This window comes from Triticum urartu, chromosome 5A (genome assembly GCF_056163025.1).
Source record: "Triticum urartu cultivar PI428250 chromosome 5A, HENAU_Tu73, whole genome shotgun sequence".
In the NCBI taxonomy this organism is placed as follows: Eukaryota; Viridiplantae; Streptophyta; class Magnoliopsida; order Poales; family Poaceae; genus Triticum; species Triticum urartu.
In genome coordinates this window covers 271,832,152-271,843,747 of record NC_141877.1, presented here as the reverse complement: position 1 = coordinate 271,843,747, position 11,596 = coordinate 271,832,152, and the positions used below count along the sequence as shown (strand labels likewise).

General features: G+C 50.2%; 1 long non-coding RNA gene across 2 annotated transcripts; it reads left to right on the top strand.

Annotated features, from left to right (window-relative positions):
• The first annotated feature begins 1,478 nt into the window (after positions 1-1,478).
• On the top strand, positions 1,479-3,635 carry LOC147971030 (uncharacterized). 2 transcript variants are annotated; one of them, XR_015603283.1, is made up of 4 exons: positions 1,481-1,785; positions 1,969-2,027; positions 2,564-2,654; positions 3,427-3,635. It is a non-coding gene; the product is annotated as an uncharacterized LOC147971030 (long non-coding RNA). The 2 variants fall into 2 exon arrangements; XR_015603282.1 differs by having other exon boundaries at positions 1,479-1,785; positions 1,969-2,654.
• The last annotated feature ends 7,961 nt before the right edge of the window (positions 3,636-11,596 follow it).

Sequence of the window (11,596 nt, the reverse complement as noted above, 5' to 3'; positions counted from 1 at the left end):
AGAGGGAGACTTGGTTCTCCGAGTGGATCAGCAGAAACCACACAAGCTTGCTCCTGCTTGGGAAGGCCCCTTCGTTGTCACCAGAGTGCTCCACAACGGAGCATACCACCTCAACAACGTCGAGCACAAGAAAGACGAGCCACGCGCTTGGAATGCGGAACTGCTCCGCCCCTTTTATACTTAAGCACTCAGTATGTTGAGATGTAATAAGAAGCACATTTGTAGACTGTTTATCAAAGACAAGAGTTTTACCGTCTTCTAAAATGATTGTCGATTGCTTACATTTGTTTCTGAAATCCCCCAGTGGGTGGCTTAGCTGCGAATCCATTTCGCCTAAGTTAAAAAAATCCTACCGAGTGATGGGCAAGCCTCTCACTCAGGGGCTTAGATGCGAATCTGTTTCGCCTAAGTTTAAAAAATCCTACCGATTGATGAGCAAGCCTCTCACTCGGGGGCTTAGCTACGAATCCGTTTCGCCTAAGTTTAAAAAAATCCTATCGAGTGATGAGCAAGCCTCTCACTCGGGGGCTTAGCTGCAGTCCAGTACTCGCCTAAGTTTCAAAAATCCTATCGAGTGGTGAGCAAACCTCACACTCGGGGGCTTAGCTACAGTTTAGTACTCGCCTAAGTGTTAAAAATCCTACCGAGTGGTGAGAAAGTCTCTCACTCGGGGGCTTAGCTGCAGTCCAGTACTCGCCTAAGTTTTAAAAAAATACTACCGAGTGGTGAGCAAGTCTCTCACTTGGGGGCTTAGCTGTAGTCCAGTACTCGCCTAAGTTTAAAAAATCCTACCGAGTGGTGAGCAAGTCTCTCATTCAGGGGCTTAGCTGCAGTCCAGTACTCACCTAAGTTTAAAAAAATCCTACCGAGTGGTGAGCAAGTCTCTCACTCGGGGGGCTTAGCTGCAGTTCAGTACTCGCCTAAGTTTCAAAAATCCTACCGAGTGGTGAGCAAGTCTCTCACTCGGGGGCTTAGCTGTAGTCTAGTACTTGCCTAAGTTTCAAAAATCCTACCTAGTGGTGAGAAAACCTCACACTCGGTGGCTTAGCTGTAGTTCAGTACTCGCCTAAGCGTTAAAAATCCTACCGACACTACAAGAAACCTGTTAATTCATGACGGATTCCTGATGACGTTCTTGAAATCCTTCACACATAGAGCGACATCGATGAGGATTTCTCTTATCCGTCACGCAAACTGTCACAAGTAAGCGGGGATGCGAATAGCCCCTCAAAATGGTAGTCTCATTATGACGGACATGTGGACCGTCATGGAAACCGTCGTGGATATGAGTAAGTGGTGTGTGGTACTTCCATCTGGACCGTCACGAATGACTCCGGCTGATGTGTCCTGCTTCCATCAATCCTGGACGGGGCAAAACTCGCGTTCTGATTGGTTGGTCAACCATCCCACGGATTGAGAGCCGCGACCGTCCGATCCACCAACATCGAACGTCTGATTCACCGCCCCTCTTCTATTCTTTCTTCCACCAACCCCATCCACCGACACCCCTCTCCCCCTGCCAGCGACCTCCTCTCCCTATCCCCTGCCGGCGGCCTCCTCCCCTTCTCCCCTACCGGCGACCTCCTCCCCCTCTCCACTGCCGGAGACCTCCCACCTCCGTGACCCTCTCCGCCACCATTACACCCTCTCCCCCTCTCCTCGCCTCGCAACCAAGATCCAGTAGGATCTCGCTGTGAAGTTGGTCCCTAGATCCACGAACGAGTGACGGGAGAGTAGCTTCTTCTCCGGCCACGTCTGGGTGTTGCCGCCTTGGTCGGCGCAGAGGTAGTTTTCTCGCTCCCTCTGACTACTTTTATGGTTGGATTCACCGCTCGCTTCCACCCGCAGCCCACTCCGGTGGCTATGGTTTCGGGGTCGGCTCGGGCGCCGGTGGCTAGTGACGAGTGAGGATCTTCTTCTCCTCTCTCCTTCTCCCTCCTTCTAATCTCTGGACTTGCTTCCTTGTAGGGAGAAGGAATGTGTAGAGGACTGCTTGGGAAGATGCTGTTGCAGATCTGACGCTCAAGGTCCCCTTCCCTTTGTTTTGCACTTCTTCCAGTTGCTCTATTGTTTTTGCTGCTCATATGAATGATACGATTTTGGTTAATATGGATTATAAGATTTTGGTAAATATGGATAGATGGTTCACAGGAAAAAAGGCTATTGTTTTAGTTTCATGCCAATTTAGCTAGTTCTGTTTCAGTTTCGACCAAAACTATGGCTTTGGAGGTGGATTCACTTCAAACTAAAACTGTTACATGCCTACTAGGGGGTAAATTACTGCTGGTTAAAACTATGTTAATTTCCTCTCTGGTTCTCTGAACCTTTGGTTTGACACCACAAGTTACACCCTTGACCAGTGGAAATTTTTGACCTGGACTATTGGAAATTGAAATTGTTGGTGTGAGACACCAATTAGCCTAGAAACATGCCTCTATTTTGGCAATTGCTGCACTAATCTTTGATTTGTATGGACTCGTATGGGGCAACATCATTGATTTACTCAATTCTCTTCTTGTTTGCTGGACAATGAATTGTTTGATTGTATTCTACCTGTTGCAAGGACATGGACTGCGAGGACATAGCCATGAGATGATGCGCAGCAGCCCACCCCATGCTCCAGCTCTTCACATCACGTCCAGTAAAATACCTAGGTGAAAACTGACCCCCATTCTTTCTTCTTTGAACATCTATCTATATGTTTGAGAAGTAGGCTAAATGTCGAGTATAATATTCTAGTGAGAAAAATAAATTAGTTCTTGGGACATGATCACCTGAAAAAATTGTGGTTTCAGGAGTTATTATTTTCTAGCATCAAACATTGGTATTACTAATTGTTGCCAGAGTGTTTACCTGTCGAATTCAACTAGTGGCTTGTTTCTGTAACTTGTTCGACTTAAGAGTAGAATTTTGCATGGCTTACAAAGAGGTGGAAGATTTTGTTAAGTTTGGTTAGTATCATGCAGTGCAATGTACATACATAAATGAACATGTAACTGCAATCTATGGACGCTCTTGCTGGTTTTGGTGGCCAACTTTCATCTCAATGTTGTTTGTTTCAATAGGACATTTATTTCAACGATCTTAGTAAACATTTGTTCCAGCCACATATAGTAACTGATTGATGCTCTAATTTTCCAGGGTAGATGTTCCAGCAACCATCTCAGTATTAATATTTATATTTCATTTATTTTTGTCTCATACTAAGACGTGCCTATGTATTCTTTCTTCATGCCAAACCCTTTTCTGCCGGCTGCTAAAATGTGCATGTTGACTGAAAAATGCGTTGTTGCTGTATAATGTTCCTTGTACTTGTCATTTTTTTGGGTGAATTAATTTGTGTCATTTTAAATAAAGGTTCGTATGAATGTTTCCCATAATTTATTCCTCATGTAGATAGTTCTCACACTTTTTTTTCTTTTGCAGGTAATTGAGATAGAGCGGAAGACACTTGGGTTTGGTTTGGAAGGGTTACTCCACTTGGATAGGAACGGTGATACTACTGGGAACACGATACATATGTATCTAAATGTCCAGTGTGACTGAGTTGTAATTTACTATGTTTTTGTGATCAGAATTTTGTAGTTGTGCACTACGGTATTGTTTTTGGCTAAATAGAGATTCTTTACTTCTTTCATGTGGATCAAATATTTGGCATTCTGGGTCAAAGATGGGTTGGAACAGGCCAAGGTCAATAATAATTTAGAACGTGGTAGTATAATTAATGTGTACAGAAGAAAAACTAGAAAGAATACTAAAATATTAAAAAATATGGGTGAAAGCCTAATAAATAATGGACTATATGGGCCTAAATATTTGTAGAAAGGTAAATGGGTTGTATTGTTGGGCTGCCAAGTCAGATCAACCATGATGCCACATCAGCTGCCACGTCATGTACATCCATGACAGATAGGTCTGTCATAAAGGTCCGGGCCTGATTAGGGCCGAACGGGTCTACGACAGATCGATGACGGTCAAAAAATCCGTCATGGAGGGCATGGTGTCAAATTATGATGCGATATACATGACGGATTGGAAATCCGTCATGGACCCCCATCCATGATAGTTTTTCACTATTCTATGACGGACTGAAACTGTCATGTATTAACAGATTTCTTGTAGTGCGAGTGATGAGCAAACCTCACACTCGGGGGCTTAGCTGCAGTTTAGTACTCGCCTAAGTGTTAAAAATCCTACCGAGTGATGAGCAAACCTCACACTCGGGGGCTTAGCTGCAGTCCAGTACTCGCCTAAGTGTTAAAAATCCTACCGAGTGATGAACAAACCTCACACTCGGGGGCTTAGCTGCAGTTTAGTACTCGCCTAAGTATTAAAAATCCTACCGAGTGATGAGCAAACCTCACACTCGGGGGCTGAGCTGCAGTCCAGTACTCGCCTAAGACGACGAGATGCAGGTCGACTGCAACTCTCTCCTTGGAGCAGCGCCACAAGTACAACATGCGCTCCATCCCTATCCGCAAGGATGAGGAGGTGCATGTCGATTGCAACCTTCTCCTCGGAGCTGCGCCACAAGTACAACGTGCGCTCGATCCCTATCCGCAAGGATGATGAGGTGCAGGTCGATTGCAACCTTCTCCTTGGAGCTGTGCCACAAGTACAACTTGCGCTCCATCCTTATCCGCAAGGATGACGAGGTGCAGGTCAACTGAAACTCTCTCCTCGGAGCTGTGCCACAAGCACAACGTGCGCTCCATCCCTATCCGCAAGGATGGCGAGGCGCAGGTCGACTGGGGTATCTCCCTCAGAGCTGCATCTCAAGAAATATTCCGAGTGAAGAATAAGTTCCACTCGAAGGCAAACGCAAGCACATGCAGAAGATAAACCAAGTTCAGATAAAACCTCAAAAGTTTCAGGACGAAGATAAAAGTACTCGGGCATCAGGCCCGAAGGAGTTTAACGGTTACAAAAATCACTTGGCATTCCGAGGCAAATTTAAAGCAAGTTCACGTATCAAGTTTGTTCACTCAGCAGGAGGAGGGCTTGCAGGCTCGATGAACTCGTCCAAATCAATCCCGTCCGTGATCCGAGTGGCAGCAGCAATGAAAGTCTCCATGAAGGATTGGGAATCGTGCCTTTTGGTGTTGGCGACCTTGATCGCCGCCAGCTTCTCTTCTCGAGCTTCTTTGCAGTGGACCCTAACCAGAGACAGAGCCACGCCAGCATCGCATCGGGCAGAGGACTTCTTCCATTCCTGCACTCGACCGGGGACTTCATTAAGTCGAGTCATCAGAGACTCGAGATCATTCTAAAGCGTTGCCCTTGGCTACAGCGATCCATCAATGCGCGACACCGCCACCTTCAGACGAGCAAGATAGCTGGTAACACTGGAAACACGAGATTCTAGTCGAAGCACATTCATGGCAGCCTCGTCGTCGACTGGAGAAAGGATAGGATCCAAGCCTGCCTTGATCCGTCCAGTCTCCTCTTCAAAGTTTTGACAGAATTCTGAAAATTCAAGGATTTAGTGAGTCGACTGATCAGGACTAACTTGCAAACAATAAAGCAGTCGGATAAAAGGGGTACCTTCGAGCATAATAAAGAGCTTCTTGGTGAGGGCCTTCAGATAAGCTTCCAAGTCGTTTCTCCTACGAGACATGCTTTCCAGTTGATCGTTCAGAGCCACCTTATCCTTCTTCAGACGAGTCACCTCTCGTTTGGACTCGATAAGAGATGACTTCAGCTTGGTTATCTCCTCCTCCAGCACTCCGACTGAAGCCAGCTTTTTGTCAGCAAGAGCAGTCTTCTCTTGAGCTTCCTTTTGTGCAGCCGCAAGGTACAGGTCCTTCTTCTCTAGAGCCAGCCTCATTTTCTCTGCAAAACACGCATTTAGATCAAACAGAAGAATGAGGGGATAACTCGAAGGATGGTCGAGATAAGCAGTCGACAGGTCATTACCTTCCGTACCAGCAACTTCATCTTGATCATTTTTCAAGTTCTGTTGGGCCAACTCCAAGTCAAGATTGAGTTGCCTCTGCTTTTCCTCAAATTCAGCGAACTTGGAGATGAGGGCACAAGATTTCTACAGTGAGTAAAAGACATGTCAACAGACACGATCAAAGATTATTTACTTCCAAGTGAATAAAACTTTAAGACTACTGCAGAATCAAACATTCTACAGTAGTCCCGGGGACTACACCCAGTGGGTGCACCTAGCATGCCCCCACTGGTTCAGATCCCACTCAACATGGTCTGCCCAGACCGAGTGTAAAAAAAGAAGTACTCAGAGCCCAACCGACTGCCAGCAGTCGATCGCGGTCTCAGGGACTACACCCAGTGGGTGCACTTAGCATGCCCCCACTGGTTCAGATCCCACTCGACATGGTCCGCCAGACCGAGTGGAAGAAAGAAAGAAAAAACAGAGAAAGTAGTGCTCAGACCCCAACCGACTGCCAGCAGTCGACTGCGGTCTCGGGGACTACACCCAGTGGGTGCACTTAGCGTGCCCCCACTGGTTCAGATCCCACTCGACCAGGCTGAGTGGAAGAGTGAAAATAATAAAGATGACAAAACACCCAGTGGGTGTACAGTCTCGAAGTGCAAGACAATGAGAGATTGCGCGAGGAAAAATATTCGGGTAGCATATCCTAATATAACAAGTTCATTCGGAAGTCAACTTACCTGGACATTGGCTCAAAGAGCCGCGCTGGCATCATAAGCAGCCTGACTGCTTTCGTGCACCGCCTTCACCCGCTCCATCATTATGCCAGCCTGACGAATGGCCTCCGCAGCGGCGTCCGACTGGCTTTCTGGAACATGATGAGTAGCGAAGAAGGGGACGGATGGTCCAGACGCAGTGGCTTGGAGCTCCGAGGCATGAAGTTGGATGGTTGAAGCAAGCACTGGTGCAGTCGATGATGCGGGGCGCGCACTCGACACTGGGTCAGCAAAGGTTACGGAAACCTTACTCGCATCTTCGAGCTGTTGAACTACTGGCTCTGCCACCGGTTCCGATTGGGATGTCTTGCCAGCTGTTGCCTTCTTCCTCCTGGGCCTCGGCGGCACATCCTCGTCATCATCCGGAAGTTCAATGACATTGGGAGGGGCTGCAAAGAAATCAGTCGACCCTAGATGAGTCGCCAGAATTTAATCGACCATGTAATCAAGGACAAGATCACGAGAGTTGTACCTGGGTTGGTGGTGACTGCATCTTCCATCTCCTCATCTTCATACTGGCGGGTGGAAGTCCCAGAGGTAGCAGCTCTGCAAATTTCAATGTTCAGTCGGTCACGTTTGCTACACCTAGTCAACCAAAGGATCAGGTCGGATTATTACCCAGAGATAGTAGGAATGGCCACTTTGATCTTGGGCAAAGCCTTCGGCGGTTTGGATGATGCAGCCTTCGGTGGTTTCGGCGCTGGAGGAGGTGCAACTTTAGATTGCTTCGGTGTCCTCTCAGTCGGCACTGGAGAGGGTGTCCGGGGACACTTCGAAGACTGCCCAGTCGGTGCGGCCACCGTGTCATGGAGGCTTACTGGGTCGTGAGCGTGCTTGGACCTTTTTTCTCTGCGAGGAGTCAAGTTGACCTCTTCTTCATCACTTGGGTCGCCACTCTCCTTGCCCTCCTCCTCGTCCGAGTGCCACTCGCTGCTATCGCCTCCACTCGCCTCCTCCTCCGAGTCCTGCTCCTGCTCTCCATTGGGCATTGAATACATCTCAGTAAGAGCCTGAAAGATAACAAGCAAAGCAAAAAACAGTCAGTCGTCAACAGGCGGTTACATGATTAATCAAAAAAGTACTCGGCAATCTAGAGTCAGGCCTGGTCTGGCTGGCGCGAATGGTCGAATGGAGCGACCCTCCTGGACCCCCTGGGGTTATCCTTGTTGCCTGTGATGCCTCTCAGCCACTTCTCCACCGTGTCCTCGTCGACCTCTTCCGGGTGGATCCGAGTGGAATCCTCAATGCTCGAGTACATCCACATTGGATGATCACGAGCTTGGAGCGGCTGGATACGTCGTTTGAGGAATACCTCCAGTAGATCCATACCGGACACGCCGTCCCGGACGAGCTGGACCACCCGCTCGACCAACACCTTCACCTGTGCTCTCTCCTCTGGGATCACTTTCAATGCGGAGGGCTTCTCGACCCGAGCCATGGAGAAAGCAGGGAGCCCGGTCGACTGACCTGGAGTCGGCTGGTCTTTGCAATAAAACCAGGTCGACTGCCAGCCTCGGATCGACTCGGGAAGGATCATGGCTGGGAAAGTGCTTTTACTTCTCATCTAAATCCCAAGACCCCCGCACATCTGAATCACGCGCGTCCTCTCGTCACTCGGATTGGCCTTCTTGACCGACTGAGAACGACAAGTGAAAATGTGCTTGAGAAGACCCCAGTGTGGCCTACAACCTAAGAAGTTCTCGCACATGGACACATAGGGGGCAAGATATACGATGGAGTTGGGATTGAAGTGGTGAAGTTGTGCTCCAAAGAATTTCAAGAATCCCCGGAAGAAAGGTTGGGGAGCCAGAGAAAATCCACGGTCAACATGAGTTGCGAGGAGAACGCACTCACCATCACGTGGATGCGGTTCGGTCTCTCCTTCCGAAAGCCGCACCGATTCATGGGGAATCAGCCCCCCCCCCTCAACCAGATCATCGATGTCGTCTTGGCTGATCGTTGACCGGGTCCAGTCGCCCTGGATCCAGCCGCGCGGCAGGCCGGATCTCGACGAGGATCCGCCCCGGTTGGACCTCTTCCCCTTCGCCTTCGTCGTTGCCTTCTTTGCGCGCTCTAGGGCCACCGTCTTCTCCTTCCCCATAGTCGCAGGCGAAGCTCGAATGGAGCAGCGGCACTGAGAGCGGAGATGGGGATGGCGGAGAAAGGAGGAGAATGGGGACGCGCTGCGCACAAAACCCCGATCTGGCACTCTATATGAGGCCGCTTCCGAGTGGTTGACCTGTGGGTCCGGAAGATCCAGTCAAATCCTGCAACAGTCGCGCGTGAGGTATGTGGCGAAAAAGGTGGTGCGGTGATCGAGGCGGCCTTGCCTAATCCCCTCCAATTACTGCAGCCTCCCCCATCCCGCACGCTTCCCAAAATTCGGATCCCACGATATCCGCTCGTAGCAAGGAAACTTGTCAGACGGAAGATCTTTTCCATATTAGTACTCAAAACATCACAGTAAAGTTCACTCGGCAGAAACAAGAATGGATCAAGGCGACTGAAAAGAAGTTGAGATCATCATAATTGTTCACTTGGTCGCAAATAATACGCTCCCGAAGCACGGAAATTGAATCGGAGGAATTCTCAACTCCTTCTCCACTCAAGCCCCGAACCATTCGGGGGCTAATGATGAAGCTATGTACTTAGGGTAGGGTCATAGGCCTGACCTAGACGCCCTCCCCAAGGTCATCGCCCTAAAGCCAGAAGCATTCGAAGGGTACCATCATCCACTCGACCAGAGGCATTCCACTCGGAAGAATCAATGACACTCGACCATCACAGAAACCACTCAACGTACAGAAGATCTAAAGCCACTCTACGCAACAACAGTCGGGTGTTTACTCATAGACTTAATTATCATTTATATCACTTAATTGCTAGCGTTACCAGTAACGTTCCACTCTTAATGTACATTGAACCCTGTGTAACAGAGGGGAGCTGGGGTCCTGGCGCACTCTATATAAGCCACCCCCTCCTCTAGGACAAGGGTTCGCATCCTTGGTAAACACACACATATACGCACTCTAGTCGACCACCTCCGGGCACCGAGACGTAGGGCTGTTAGTTCCTTCGTGAAGGGCCTGAACTCGTAAACTCATGTGTACAACTACTCCATAGCTAGGATCTTGCCTCCTCATACCTACCCCCATTCTACTGTGAGTCTTAGAACCACGACACCTAGTGCTTAGGAGTTCATCACCAAGGCGATCGAGGAGCTTCAGGAAGCAAGAGCCATGTGCGGCGACCACCGCCCACTGCCTGGCGCAGCTCCGCGTCCCAACGAGGGCGACGAGCTACGCATCTGCGTCGACATTCCAGGGTCCAACAGGGCCGCATCTCAGGGGCGCTTCTGGCCATCGAGTGTTGGACGACGCGAGGGTCCCCCTCATATCTACGTTCGCATGCCTTTCGGCCTGCCAGATGCGGCTGTCACCTTCCAGCTCCACCTACAGAGCATTCTAGCAGCTCAGGAGGCGAGGCACCACGCTTCCCTAGTGGAGGCGGTGACAGTTCTTCAGGAGCCACTTGGGCCCCCTAAGTCTCCTGAGGCTCAGGGCCCTGGCGGCTCGTGAGGGGCAGCTTCTTCAGCATGCATCTTCAGCTACCCGAACACATCTCCAGCAGCGGTATCAGGTGACTCTTTCCAGTTCATTCAGTTGGGAGCGCCCCTCGGGCAGCATCATCCCCAAGTCGCATGGGCCTATCCCTACGACGCATATCCTTTTGCATCTTTAGCTTACTCAGCTGGGGGCGCCCCACGGGCTGCATCATCCCCAGGCCGCTTGGGTCTATCCTGGTGGCATGCATCATTCTTGCATCTATCTAAACTGGCTTGCCTCCTCGCATGAGTTGCTTTATAACCATTGCTTACCTGGTACTTGCTCATCGCGGCCCCCCGCGTTGCTGATCGGTCACTTTCTCATACCACAACGGGAGTCTCACATGCTGGCACGATGCTTGTGCTCGGGGCCGTCCCTACAACACTGATAAACCTGTGTGATCGAGCTCTGGCCCGCGGCCTGCTCCGTGGAGGACACCTCACCAGATCCACAGTGCCTCCATCTTCTCACGGAAGGAGCAATGGCAGGGCGGCAAGCGCAGCTATGGGCTACTCTCTCTCCTCGCACTAACCTGCAGAAATCTCCGGAGCCTAGCTGCAGGTGGCCCCGCTGGCTGCTCCCTTTCATGCTTTTCGCTTGGGCGTTAAAGGGAGGACTCCTAAGCATCGTGCCTCAGGAGCCCTTACTGACTCTCCAGCCCTCACCCCTGGCCTTGACCACGACATCGTGACCTGGCATACCAGCGGCGGCTGAGCTTGCTCGAGGGTCGGGACCCGAGGACGTAGAGCACTCAGGAGAGAGTGAAAGGGGGGAGCTGGCATGGACACAACCTGACGGTGTCACCATCAGCGGCGCATAAATCGGGCGCCACACAAGGAATCGATCCGAATCGCTAAGATAAGTCACGTATTCAAGACAGCCCAGCTCGTGACTTCAGATTTTCGGCTCCTGGAGCCTTGCTCCGGTAGTGTCGCCTTCCTTTTTTGCCTTTAGGGAGCTGGTTGCACGCCAAGGGGGACCTCCTGAGCATCGTGACTCAGGAGCTTTTACCGGACCTTCGGCGGCTCACCTCCTGGCCTTCACCACGGCATCGCGACCTAGCATACCACTGATGGCTGACGCCTTCCTTAGGACTGGGACCTGTCGGCGTAGAGCACTAAGCTACCGCGAGGACGAAAAGGGGGGAAATGCGAAAGCAAGACATGCAGTCACAAATTTCGCAATAAGAATGACGTTGATGCAAAAGTGTTACAAATTCTTTACACACCCCCACGGGGTTCATCTCGATTCCTCGCAGGGAACAAAAGAAGGAGGTTTCTAGGAATCATATCTACATGTGTTGCCACCAACGCCAT